The 14,787-nt window shown below is 44.0% G+C and overlaps 1 non-coding gene across 1 annotated transcript; it reads right to left on the bottom strand.

Annotated features, from left to right (window-relative positions):
* Positions 1 to 4,154: 4,154 nt before the first annotated feature.
* On the bottom strand, positions 4,155 to 4,222 carry TRNAA-UGC (transfer RNA alanine (anticodon UGC)). Its single transcript has one exon. It is a non-coding gene; the product is annotated as a tRNA-Ala (tRNA).
* Between the last annotated feature and the right edge of the window lie 10,565 nt (positions 4,223 to 14,787).

Here is a 14,787-nt window from a genome sequence, read left to right as displayed (position 1 = left end):
TTATTGGTGGACGTGAGTTTAAGACGTGAGTTTGTTCTCATATTCTTCTTCTTTTTTTAATAGGATCTAAAATTTCAAGGGAGTCAACTGGCAGTCAACTGGGAAGGGGGGAAAGAGAGAATAAATTGCCCTCCCTTAAAGTTAAAACAAAGCATTTGTTTGAATATGTTTACCAGCTTGTCTGAGTCCAGTCCAGCTGGGTTCACGATCAGGGATCTCGGTGACGGGTGCTATTCATTTGAGGTCTTTATTCACATGGGATTAGACGGCTGTCTGGCCGATGGCTGAAAAATCATTACTTTTAATGCTCCAACCTGCTTGGGTTTTGCTCTCTTTATGACAACGAGCAGTTGGGATATGTTTTCTCTTCCTCCCTCCCCCCAACACCCGGCTGCTCCTCACACACCCATTTTACAACAACAGCAAAAAAAGACTACTAAAGTGAAAGGAATCCTTTGCAGCCTGTAAAGAGATTTTTTTGTCTTGCTTTGTTATTTACTTATAAAAAAATTAAATAATTTGCTCACTGGGAAAGATGGACTTGGATGGTCTTTTAAGGGACCTTGGCATCTGTTTCCAGCACAAAGCAGTCTCTCCGCCCCCCCCCCCCAGTTAGAACACACCAGAACTCAGTTCCAGCCCCTTGCAGGTGGCTTGCCTGCCAAGTATCCCGTTTTTCGCGGGAAACCTCCGGATTTTAATCTGTTTCCCGCTGTTCTCCCAAATGGAGAAAAATCCCGGAAATTCCCCGGATTTCCTACCTGCCAGGGAACCTCCATTTTTGGTGCCACTCTGCCCATGTGTGGGCACCGGAAATTGGGCAGAGCGGCACCAGAAGTCACTTCTACGCATGCCCGGCGGCCATCTTGGTGGTGGCCGCATGGTGGCAGCCGTCACCAAGATGGCCGTCGCCATGCGGCCACCACCAAGATGGCCGCCGGGCATGCGTAGAAGCAACTTCCGGTGCCTCTCTGCCCTATTTTCGGTGCCCACACATGGGCAGAGCGGCCCCGGAAGTTGCTTCTACGCAACTTCCGGTGCCGCGCCACTGCTGATCCCGCATTTTTCAGCGGGAGACTTGGCAGGTATGGCAGGTGGGCACCCTTGCCATTCTAAGAAAATGAGAGAGGTGTTAGCGGTGAGTTCTGACACCTAGAAAAATTGCACTGGCACAAAGGCAGAATGAGAACATCAGAAGAACCTGCCAGATCAGGCCCGTGGCCCATCTAGTCCAGCATCCTGTTCTCACAGTGGCCACCCAGATGCCCACGGGAAGCCCGCAAGCAGGACCCAAACACATCAGTCCCCTCTCCACTTGTGATTCCCAGCAAGTACTAATCAGATGAGGTATACCATCATGCCTAGTGGTAGCTAGAACCTCCCTGAATTTGTCGAATCCTCTTTTGAAGCTATCTAAGTTGGTGGCCTTTCTGTGGCATTGCGCTCCGTAGTTGAACTATGGACTGTGCAAGTAAGTACTTTTTTTCCTCTGCCGTCCGTCTTCCAACATTCAGGACTTCATTGCATGTTCGTAAGTTCTAGTGTTTTCTAGTCTTACAGTGAACTTGGAATAAATTGATTGAGGCAGAAGTACATTCCCAGAGTTCCCTGGGAAGAGGTGTGAATGGTTAAACCACTCTGGAAACTGCAGCGCTGCGAGGGGAAAAAGGGGGGGTCTCCTAACAACTCTCAGCACTCTTAACAAACCAAAACTCCCAGAATTCCTTGGGAGAACCCACAGCTCTTTAAAGTGGTACAGTGCGGCGGTTCTCAAACTTTCCTCCCTCAAACTGGGCCACAATTTCAGAATAAAAATTTGCCTGTGCCACACCGAATGTTTTATTGCTAAGAAATACGTCGGAAAACAAAAAGGAACGCCTAGCAGGGCTTGATTATGGGACATCCAGAAAGTGTAAAACAATGCTGGAACCTAAGGACATGAATCATTCCCAAAATATAATTATAAACGCAACTTCTCCAGCACTTTTTTTGAACAGCGATTCTGCATCACAATCAGGATTGTCTTCAGAGTCACTTGATGCCCTTGCTCTCATTTTGAAAATATGTCTGTTCATGTTCTGCGAATAAAATTATTTTAATACCACACTACACCACACTGGAATGTTTAAATATTTCTTGAATCAAATCAAATCAAATAAAAAAAATGAACCAGAATCCCAACGTTTGAGAGCCTTGATAGAAGATAAGGTCCCTGAAATTACGATCAATGTTGCCAAATTCTGCGTAGCTGCTATTAGACGCAGGAAACAAGAGCTTTCCAATGTCAATACGCAGGCGAATGTGAATATTTAGTTTTATTTATGTCCTTTACAGTGTTGCCATGGCCTAATTTGTATTGAAATTGTCCTCTGTTTATCCCTGTGTTATCCTTACTTGATCAGTTGTATGAGTCGTTTTGGTCTGTGACCGTTTAATAAAATTTGATTTGATTTGATTTCTTGAACCTTCCTGCCACGCTTGCCACCCTCTCCTGCCATACCCTCTGAGAGCCACTGGTAAAAGTGCTTAAAATGGATGCTGCAGACGTGATCTGGGTTTCTCAAGACCATTCCTGAGAGTTAATAAATTATCATTTCACAAAAGCACTACCCTCCTTTTCCCAATTAGTGCTGTTTAGTTGTCCCCACTACCACCTTAACTGGTGGCGTGTTTTGATTTTCCTTACTTATTTCTCTCCCCCTCCCCTTTCCCCTCTTTCTTTTCTTCCCCCTACAAAGCCTTCCAGTGAGAAGTATCCCAGGAGCCCCTGGGTCTATGGTTTGAAGGCATAGCTGTCATTCCATTAGGCTTGGCTGGGCCTGCGTTAAAGCGTGTCATACAAATTGAGGGGATCCAGCCTATTGATGGACAGATATTTAGCATGTAATTGCAATCCGAGTGCAGCACAAGAAAAGCTCTGGGAGGTAAAGGAATGGAGCACATTTTTTGCGTAAAAAAACAACGCATGAGATCTACTTGGCGTGAGGCTCGGGCGCCCCTCCCCACCCCGGTGCATTTGAGCTCCGTAACAGGTGTTATGGAAAGGGCCCAGATACATCATCTCTCAGCTACTAGGCCTGTGTGTACGATTCTTATCCTGCCTCTTCCCCCACTATTTACTTAAGAAATATTGTGTGATGCAGTATCCGTTACAGAGGAAGCAAAAAGTCTTTCAATGGGTTGATGAAACCATCCTGTCTTTCTTTGCCTGTCTGTTTTCAGGGTGGGGGAGAAATCCACTTTGGTTGGGATTTGAATGGGAAGCTGCTTAATCTGCAGTGCTAAGAAAGGAAGTCTTTATTATTGTTTGTAGCCATTGGCCAACACAATATAAGCATGAATCCCATGCAGATAAAACACAGGGGGAGAAAGGGGATCATCAATCCAATAAGACAGGAGTAATTTGTATTTCCTGAAACAATGTTCGAATGGAAATGTAGCTATTCTTTTGAAATGTGCACTTCTTCGAATTTTGCAATGTGAAATTCGTAATGTGAAATCCATAAGCATCATCACCATAAAACTTAGTTACTTTAAAATAAGTAACTCAAAGTTGGCGTGCAATAATAAATGAGCAAACGCACACATCAAAACCAGCATAAGACAAAACAAAGGAAAATCTAGAAGTGTGTGCAAAATTGCATCTATTTGAGGAAAGGGAACATTAAATGTGTACATGGGTGAAAATAGTGTACAAACATGCATTATATTAGGGGGAGTGGCTTGCAAAAAAGAGACTGTATGTTAGGGGGAATGCATGCCAAAATGCTAACAGATTTTTCACGAGGAGTTGTTGTTTTTTTAATGGCAAAAAGATGCAGAAATATGGTGGATTTCCCTGTGGGAAAGTGAAAAATTGAGAAAACCCAAAACTGACAGATCCTCCCATCCCTAGTGTTTGTTTTTTCTCATGCGCATTCCTGAAGTGCATAATGAGATTTAAATAATAATGCACAGAACATATTGGACAATGTATAGTTAGTGGTTAAATAAAAGGACACATTCTACTCATGTAAAAATACGCTGATTCCCCGACCGTCCGTGGGCCGGATTTAGAAGGTGATTGGGCCACATCCGGCCCCCGGGCCTTAGTTTGGGGACCCCTGATTTACACTGACTGACAGCTAGCACCCAGGGTAACAGGCAGGGGTCTTTCCTGCTACCAGGGATTGAACCTGGGACCTTCTGCATGCAAAGCAGATGCTCTACCACTGAGCTATGGTTCATATGTGTGTGTGTGTGTGCATGCACATAAACACACACCTATAAAGGTAGCATGGTTCAAGGGTTTTAAGCCAGGCTTTTCCCTGACATGATAGATGGCTATTGTTAGCACATTTTTATTAGGATAAACATTACATCCCTCATCCTCGATGAGGGCAGGTGTTTCCTTGCTAAGCGTCCATCCTTTCATTACATTCTTTTAAGCCTGGGATCTGCACAATTCAGTTCCAGGTTATTGTCAGTGAACATGCTGTACGCAAATGGGAGATTTCCCCTCAACCAAGTCTGTGCGTGTGTGGTTTGGTTTCCCACCCCCTCTCTCCGCACCATGGCTCAGGGGGGCTCCTAAATCATGGAGACAGCTGAACTTTTTCCCTCTCTCTTCCTTGTGACTGATGGTGTGAATTTATGTTTGGCGTTCCCCGTTCTCTCCCTCTATTAATAAAGCAGTAGCCTGGCAAAATCTGACGGGAAATTATGAAGGGCTGGAGGTGATTTCTTTTCCCAGTAGAGTCGAAGCAGGAACGGTGGGCCATTCTTCCCAATCCTTTGCATCCTGCCGCCAATGTTTTCCCAGTTTGGGCTGGAGTGAAATTCTTTCTGACATAGAATTGGGTTCAATAAGAGCAGCTCAAAAATTCACCTCCCTTTTCTCCTGGGGTTTTTGAGTTCCAAATGATCTGTCTTGCTTCTGAACTTGGGAATTCTTTGTTCCGTCATTTTTCATTTCTAAATTTTGTACATTTTAAAAGTTTGTCGTCATTTGCAATTCCTTCGCCTCAAACGTATCTCTCTCTCCTCTCTAAGACTGATGTGCAGGGGCTCGGGATGATGGAGAAGTTTGTTTCCATTCACATTTAAAGGCAAATCTATCAAATCTGAACTTCCCAAAACAATATGAGAATCGAAACACAGCCATCCCTTGAAATTTGCACTCATTCAAATTTCAAGGCGTAGTTGTCCAACCAAACCCTGTTTACAAAGATGCATATATTAAGCGAAAGTGTACATTAAAATAAATATGTTACTGAGAATAACATTACATTAAGAGAAATTGCCTGCAAAAATAATATTTGTGCGTTAGTCAAACCTGCATAAAAATGTGTTCGCGTAGAGAAATTTTCACTAAATTAAGGTTTTTTCTTTCTTTCTTTCTGCAAATTGCTGCAGAAATGGGGAGAATGATGGGGAAAATTAGAAAGGGAGAGAACTTAACTTGACAAACCCTTTCACCCCTATTGAAATCAATGGAAATCTTAATGCTGTCGAGTAATGTGGTTCTTAGTCTTCAAAGTGGGCTTTGGGCCAGAAGGTCCTTCAAACAGAAGACTGTCTTCTGTACAGTAGGAAACATGCCCAGCCCCATCGCAGCATATTCTGTAGAATAATAGAATTGTAGAGTTGGACGGGTCATTTAGTCCAACTCCCTGCAACGCAGGAATCTCAAGTAGACCATCTTGAATTCAAGCGAGTGGAGAGAGACGCACCTTAAAAGCTTCTACCGTACAACTTAAACTGCATCTGCAATCAGGGTTAAAATATTGCTGTTTGCAACCAACTCAACTCGCACCCCATCAGCTGCCTTTCTGGAAACTTTGTATTACCAGGACATTGATTGTGATGTAAGAATTCAGAATGTACGAGGATCGCTGGTGGATCAGACCAAAGGTCCATCAAGTCCAGAACCTTGGCCAACCAGATGCCTATGGGAAAGTCCAGCTGAAGCAGGACACGAATGAAACATAGCTACCATGACTAGTAGTCATTGATAGTCTTCTTCTCCATGGCCATCACTGTATCTTGTAGGAGTGAATAACTATGTGCTGCATGAAAGCACTGTTTGAATTTGTGCATACTATGAACCAGTCACCTAAATCTCTTGACATGACTGCTGAGCAAGTGCAGACTTGCTGGAGTTCTGAACTTGTGAGGAACTGCCCGTAGACGGAGAACTGGTGGATCAGACACAAATCCAAACCATGTTGATATTTCTTTTCTCAAGTCCTCGCTGAGGCAGCGTCACAACCGAGGCCAAAAATATCTCAGCGTGGCAGGTGCTTTCTACAAAGAAATGAAGGCAGGAACTTCAGTCCTGGCTGTTCTGTTATTTTAGCGATCACAATATTTGTGTCTTGGCTTTGGGACTCGACAAAGCAACCCAGGGCAAACCAATAGCAAGGCCAACCAAGAAACAGAACATGAAACAATGAATCTAACCCAATCCCATTCAACAGCAATAAAGATCGCAAAAGAAATGCTTTGACATAGTATTCTAACCATGACCTTTCCCAGAGTAGACTGACTGGCTGTGACCAGCCATACTTTAGGATAAGATGGGCGATCTGAAGCCTTCCAGATGTTTCTGGACTACAGCTCCCATCACCCAGACTATTAACCATACTGGTAGCAATGCTTCTTCAACATCAACTTCATTGGACTGGTCATGTTGTGCAGATGCCTGATTATTGTCTTCCAAAGCAACTACTCTATTCCGAACTTAAAAATGGAAAACGTAATGCAACAAAAGAGGTTTCAAGACTCTTTCTCAAGGCCCGGCATCCCCAAACCCGTCCCTCCAGATGTTTTGGGACTACAACTCCCACCATCCCTAAGCTAACAGGACCAGTGGTCAGGGATGATGGGAATTGCAGTCCCAAAACATCTGGAGGGACGAGTTTGGGGATGCCTGCTCAAGGCAAATCTTTAAAAAATGTAGTATAAACACAGGCAACTGGGAAACACTGGCCTGTGAGCGCTCCAATTGGAGAACAGCCTTTACAAAGGTGTCATAGGCTTTGAAGATCCTTGAACTCAGGACGAAAGGGAGAAGCATGCTAAGAGGAAGGCACACTTGGCAAACCCTCGCCATGATCAACTCCCGCCCAGAAACCCATGTCCATTGTGGAAGGATGTGTGGATCCAGAATTGGATTCCACAGTCACTTACGGACTCACTGTTAAGACCGTGTTTATGGAAGACAATCTTACTCGGCTACGAGTGATTGCCAAAGAAGAAGAAGAAGTGGCTGATGTGAGTTGTAGTCCAATAACATCTGGAAGGCACCACATTGGCTCAGTGAGAACAGGTTATTGCTCAAAAGAATAATTGTCCACATCTCCCCAATATGTCACCACCCCTCTACCTCTCTTGGGTTAAATCATGTGATGCAGATCAGTGCCAGTTCTAGAGGCACCTTCGGCAAGATTTGTTGGCCACTCCCAGAAACGGGATGCTAGACTTAATTGGTCTGATGATCCAGTAGGGTCCTTTTTACATTCTTAAAGGAGAAGAAGCATCAGAGCTAGAGGGCTTCAGGGGGTAGAAGTGGGCCCCCTGGTGGGATGGGGTGAGTCTGCCAATGTATACTCTGGGTGTCAGCCCCAAAGCAGGTAACCGCAATCAGATTGCAAGTGCAAACATGGTGTGCTGACCCCAAAAAGGGGTTTTGCTCTCTAGAGTAGGGATCAGCAAACTTTTTCAGCAGGGGGCCAGTCCACTGTCCCTCAGACCTTGTGGGGGGCCGGACTATATTGGGGGGGGATGAACAAATTCCTATGCCCCACAGATAACCCAGAGATGCATTTTAAATAAAAGGACACATTCCACTCATGTAAAAACATGCTGATTCCCGGACCATCCATGGCCCGGATTTAGAAGGCAATTGGGCCTCATCCGGCCCCTGGGCCTTTGGTTGCCTACCCATGCTGTAGTTTCTTCTGCATGACTTTGTCAATATAAAGAGCAGTTCCTGCGGGGCAAAATAAAGACAATAGCTTGAGTTCCTCGCTTGAAGCTCTATAGATTTATATATTGTAACATCATGAATGGAAATCATTAATTATGTAGCTGTTGACTAAGGGATTATTATTATAACTGAAATTTAACTGACATTAATTAAGATTATGGAACGCAGTGATATAAGATCGGAAAAGCACCCAAATTCCCCAATAATGCGGGGAGCCACTTTAACTAAAATGTAAAAACTGGAAATTGATTGGGGATCAATTGCTATTGTTATAATTTGGCTATTATGGGGGGAGGTGTTGGAAAACTAATAAAAAAATTACACACAAACAAACATGCATATGTATAAAAATTGAGAGAGAGAGAGAGAGAGAGAGAGAGAGAGAGAGAGAGAGAGAGATAAAGAGAGAGAGACTAGTCCTAAACTCTTTGAGAAAGTTCAAGTTGGAAAAGGTTGTTGCTCAGGCCAATTCTTCTTGTAAAGCCCCTTATTACATTTTTAAGGAGCACCTAGTCTGATGTTTTTGGTGCTCAGGTGGGTTTTGCAGGGGTGCCGTGTGTTCTGAAGGAGATTATGTTGATTAATTATTCTCATTGCCCAATGAGGGATTGGTTGTTAAAACAACAGCGTGCTTAAACTTTGTAGTGCTGCACGTTCAAAGTGCTGTTCAAACAGCAATGGAATTACCAACATGGTGAGATTAACTGGCCTGCGATTTTGCACTTCTCAGAGATGGGTGGGGAAGGTTTGGAATTTTAACTCTGTGTACTATGACTTAATTGGATTCCAGGGTTCGACAGCCCGATGCCAGGAATTTAAAGTGCACATTTATGAAAATAAAAACACACTGATTTGGCAAAGGCAGGATCTCTGTAAACTTTATTTCAACCTCCCCACTCCACCCCCAGCAATCTTCCGAGTGCTTTGGCTAGGAGTGTTGCCTTACCTAATCCACTTTTACCTTTTGAAATCTTACAGCATGAATTAGGAAAGTGTTGTAGCGGGTTACCAGGCAACAGTAAAACAAGGGAGGGGGGGAGAAGAATAACACCAAAATAGGAACAGACAGCTCTGTCCATTTCAGTTTCTGACAAATTCTCATTTTAAGTTCGGCTCTCCACATTTCCACATCAACCTGAGATTATTTTTCTAGTCCTCGTGAAAATTCATCATTTTCGTGTAAATTTATCCCCAAATGCACAATTTTGTATGCAGCTGTTCCTAATATACACACATTTTTGCAAAGTGTGCCTCCCCATATATTTATATTTTCCCTAATTGAATGCATTTGTGTATGTTACTTTCACTCACATATATGCATTTTGATCTGTGTATATGTGTAACGGACTGGGCTGGCTTGCGATAGAACTCCAGGGTGGAAAGTGTTAAACCCAACCTCCTTGTTGAGTGACGCATTCCATTCCTGAGGGGCGGGACTGCCACGAGTTTAAAGGGAATGGGGAGGAGTTATTTCAGTTGAGAGAGTTGAGAGGGGTTTTGGGAGCGGGAACGTGTGGGTAGTAGTAGGAGATGTTAGAGTGTTTTTGGAGAAGTTTATTAGACCTATATTATTCAGCCAATGTTATCTGTAACTAAGAACATGAACTAAGATCTTATACGCATGAAACCATTACGCATTTTACATGTCCTCTAGTTTAATAAAGCTTTCTTAAATGTTACGTTAAAAACGGATGTGCCTAGTTATTCCAGTGAAGTATCCTAACTCAAAAGGGTGGTGACTGTAGGGAGGAGGTTAGACTAAACCTGAGGAGCAGGAAAATAGTTTAAAAAACCTCAAGGTCAAGCCCAGGGAAGACAAGTGCCAGGAAGAAGGTGCCACAGAGTAGCAACAGGCTGCTGAGGTGAACCTTAGGTAAAAAGGGAATCCTGACTGTGAGCACAAGGTGGTTCCTGATACACTTGCCGGGAGTTAAAAAGGGATACTGAGCCACGTTATTGGGAGAACTGGAACTGCACTTCGATTACTAGCAGACCCCAAACATAAACAGGCAGTTTATCTGGGCACAAGAAGGATAGGTGGGTTGTTTGTGAAATAACCAATTTCCTTCAACACTCTGCTAGTGTTATAAAAAGGGAGGCACATCGCATTGGTGGGATCCACACATATTAGGTGGGATCATCTCAAGTTTAGTGACAACGCCGGGATTGTCGCATTAATTGGTGGCAACGTCCTTGGGTTCGTCGCATTTAATTGGTGGCAGCGGTGGGAGGATCGTCGCAATATGCATTTCTGTAAACATTACGTGGCCGGAGAATGGGATTGAAAAATTCAGAGAAGTGCAAGTTTCAAACGACGGCTGTGATTTGGTTCACATATTGTTTTGGGAAGCAGAAATTAGGTAAATCTATCTTTAAATGTGGACTGAATCAAATTTCTCCTCCATCCCCATACCAGGGGACTGGCACACAAAAGAACTGCTTTGTATTTACATGTTAAAGATTAGGGTAAAATGTTTCTGAGTCACACCAGAAACACAGTCATTTAGCTGAGCCAGATTATATTTGAGCTGCATGCTTGGGGAGTGTGCTTTTTGTGGGTGGGGATTGTTTTTATTTATTTATTTGTTGGTTTGTTTGATTGATAGGCTTGTATATTGCCCTTCAGCCATACAGTCCCTGGGACTGTCCCCCTCCCGCCCTGCTTCTGAATAGAAGCAACAATTACAATTAATATGATCTAGCAAAATAAAGATCAGTCAAAAGAGAAAGCCAGCAGTTGAAAGTTTCAGCCAAAATAGTTTAGAACAGGCATGCCCAAACTCCGGCCCTCCAGATGCTTTGGCCTACAACTCCCATGATCCCCAGCTAACAGGACCAGTGGTCAGGGATGATGGAAATTGTGGTCCAAAACATCCGGAGGGCCGAAGTTTGAGGGTGCCTGGTTTAGAACTTCAGAACTGCAAAAACCTGACACCAAAATATCTCGGTTTCTGACACCAAAAAGACGACAGAGTGTATGCCAGGCGAGACTCTTTAGGGAGGGAGTTGTGTAAACAGGTGCCCCTATCAAAATCTCCCCTAGTTTTCACCTGTGTGACCTCAACTGGAAGCAACGTCTGGAAGAGAACCTCCATTGATGACTCCAGTGGTCCCTCCTGGCTGTTTAAAGTTTCTATTGGTATTGTGGAAATCAAACCCAAGATAATTATCTGAAGCAAGTGTCGGCGGCCCTACTTTATTTTTCCGATACTCCTATCCAAAGGGTCTCCTTGCCCATCTTTGCCACAGCTGCTATGGAACATTGTACAATGTGCAAAATGTCTTTACAGTAGGTGACATGCCAAGAAGCATGCGAGTCGCTTCTTCAAATGTACTGGAAAAGGACAAACGTTTGCAAGAAGGTTTTAGCATGTTACTAAAATAGGTTTGCCCATTAAAAACCTCTTTAAGAACCTTTTCAAGGCAGCTTTCTTAGCATTATGTGACAGTATGCAGTGACATAATGCTAAGACAACTATATTCTGTGTTCTTATAACTGCTGACCATAACGAAGTTCCTTTGTCGATTATCCAGAAGTCTAAGTCTTATTGATGTCTCTAACAAAGGTAAACACCAACACACTGAATTGTGCTCAGAAACAGACCGACACCTGGGTGATTGTACCTATCCTATGCTGTAAAACACTCCTCTAGCAGAGTTTCAGCAGACAGACACTCTCCCTTTTGACTTTCAAGTGTCTCCTGAAGCGTTTTTTGTTGTTGACTGCAGTCCTTGAAAATGTCCCTTGAGCTGCGAGTCATTTTCAGGAGTGCTTGGTGATGCCTTTACGTACACTGTACACTGCCATGATGTTTTGAGAGAGGACACTATTATAAATAAATAAAAGTAATTAAATCAGATTCATGAACTGTTTCAGGAGTAAGGGAACTGAATCTGATTGGCAGAGCTACTCACCACAGAGCCACGTTTGGGGACTCAGGAAGCCGCCTTATATTTTATATTATTATTTTCCCTCATTGCGTATTATGTTCCCTCGTTGCGAGAAGCCAAGTTGCAGGGAACCAGGCAGAGGGCCTTCTCGGTGGTGGCGCCCGCCCTGTGGAACGCCCTCCCAACAGATGTCAAAGAGGAAAACAACTACCAGACTTTTAGAAGGCATCTGAAGGCAGCCCTGTTCAGGGAGGCTTTTAATGTTTAATAGATTACTGTGTTTTATTTTTCTGTTGGAAGCCGCCCAGAGTGGCTGGGGAAACCCAGCCAGATGGGCGGGGTATAAATAAAAAAGTATTATTATTATTATTATTATTATTATTATTATTTATAAGATTCATACACCGTCCTTAGTCATCATATCTCAGGGCACTTCACAGAGTACAATAGAAGATAATAGCAGGAAGGGAGGTTGCGGGCACCCCATGAGCCCTTCACGTGCTGGGGGGATGGCTGCCATCCCTCCAGCCATAGGCTGGGCCCTGGGCGGGAGCTCACTGGTGCGTCCCTTTAGGCTCGATTGGCGGTTAGGCATTGGATTATCTCAGAAAGGTCTCGGTGGTGGGGTTTTTGCTGCCATCACCTCCCCCAAAATGCTGAGGGGTACTCCCTTAAGAAGTCCAGGGGCGTGGCCATGTCCGAAGCCGTGGTAGGTGAGGGCCTAAGGCACGCCCCCTATTGGTGGCCCCCGGGTGAGTTCCTAGCTGATCTGCATCGCAGGGCTCACCCAACAGTGGTTAACTCTTCACAGACTGCCAGCTCAACGGGCTGGGGTCACGTATAGTCGGTTAGATCCAATGCCTAAGCCAATACCTCTCTACATCCGTAATCAATAAAGTTGTGGCCTTTTATGCCCATTAACCTTACTCGCTGCGTCTTGTGTTCTTATTTATTCGGGGAGGGTCGGGGTATCGCCACGCAAAAACCTGAAAATAAGTAAAACCAAACGGCAGAACAATAACACACACATACCCTTTCCACAGACACATTTTAAATGCTGCGTAGAATATTAATCAGCCAAGTCAGGTCATTGGTCCATCTACGTATCCTTTCTCCAACGGCCCTTTGTGGCAATTATGGGTATTATTTTCCTCAAGTATTAAATGGTGCAGCTAAGTTCCTGTCATGTTACACATCAGTCTTAATTTGATCAGGTTCTGGAGTGTATTTCCTTGGGGGGGGGTTATCTTAAAAAAAACTAGCCCTAAGGATCAACCCAACTTGGCAGGTGAGCAAAGGAATTAATCGCCTGCTAATGAACCTAATTACCCTCCGGAGAACAGAAAGCCACAGCTCCTGTGTGTCTGTCAAGTTAGATGCAAGGAATATCTCCCCCAGAGAGACTTGGGGAATGGCCCCCATTATGGCATCCATATAGGCCAGTCCAGTTATCCAACCGTAACTCCCGGAAGGGACGAGGGGCCCTTTGTAAACATGCTGTGCTGAGGCGTCTTAACTATGGGAAATCTGGGCCCACGGAAGGGTTTTTAAGAGTGTCAGATTACCCACCGCTCAATATCCCCGAGAAGAATCCACCTCCCTCTCTTGTGTAGACACGATAAGCTAGAAAAAACATTTCATTACTTAGGGCCTAATGATATGAGAAGTACAGTCCTTTAGTTGGCAATGATTATTTCGTGTCTGATTTATTGTTCGCAGGAATTCTTTTACGGGGCGCTTGCAGGCATAATTTTGTGGGTTTTTTTTACATACATGTGTGTGTAACTCTCTCTGTGTGTGTGCCAAACACACACAATACACTGTAAGGTTGATGAGTTGATCAGCATGTGGAGAAAAGAATTTGGACTAATTCCAGTATAAGTGCATTAAAAACACTGGTTTTATTGCTGAGTTTAAGTTTTGGGGGAGGAATGCTTTTTGTCTCCAGGACCAGAGGAAGATTGCTCTGGGGAAATTTCTGAGAATTTCCTTTGTTTCAGGAAAGGACTCCTTTAAAATGGACCATTTGTCCAAATATAGCCCACCGTGTTTGGCAACAGAGACTATTTTGCTCCCAATATGCCCTTGAACGACACTAGGCCTGGGATATTGTGGCAGATGCAAAATGGCGGCTGGGTTACCAACAATAATAATTTATTATTTATACCCCGCCCATCTGGCTGGGTTTCCCCAGCCACTCTGGGCGGCTTCCAACAGAAAAATAAAACACAGTAATCTATTAAACATTAAAAGCCTCCCTGAACAGGGCTGCCTTCAGATGTCTTCTAAAAGTCTGGTAGTTGTTTTCCTCTTTGACATCTGTTGGGAGGGCGTTCCACAGGGCAGGCGCCACCACCAAGAAGGCCCTCTGCCTAGTTCCCTGCAACTTGGCTTCTTGCAATGAGGGAACCGCCAGAAGGCCCTTGGTGCTGGACCTCAGTGTCCGGGCAGAATGATGGAGGTGGAGACGCTCCTTCAGCCTTTTGAGCTTGGTGTGTCAAAATTTGCCAAAAAACCAAGCATAACTCGGGTGGTGTGTCCCTTCGAGAAAAAAACACCATAATTTCATGATATGTATAGTTTAAATAACAAAAATGTATAATTGTAATATATAACTGTATTTAATAAACCAAAAACTAATTATTTAACCAAACCAAACCAAAAACCCCTTATTTATCACAAAGTGCCCAGAGTTGTTGAGCTTTTTTTGGGGGGGGTGCTAACCAAAGTTTTAGAGGTTTTTTTTGGGGGGGGATGCCCCAAAGCTGCTGTGCTTTTTTGGGGGGAAGAGAACAGAAATAAATGACAAATAATACATTTGCTGGAATGAACATGCAGCACCAACATAGTCTGCCAAAGCGCCAAAAAACCCAGCACAGAACGGGTTAAAAAATGAACGCTGTTACACCCAATCATAGTCTGCCAAA

This window comes from Zootoca vivipara, chromosome 17 (genome assembly GCF_963506605.1).
Source record: "Zootoca vivipara chromosome 17, rZooViv1.1, whole genome shotgun sequence".
Classification (NCBI taxonomy): domain Eukaryota; kingdom Metazoa; phylum Chordata; class Lepidosauria; order Squamata; family Lacertidae; genus Zootoca; species Zootoca vivipara.
This window is presented reverse-complemented; position numbering and strand designations above follow the sequence as displayed.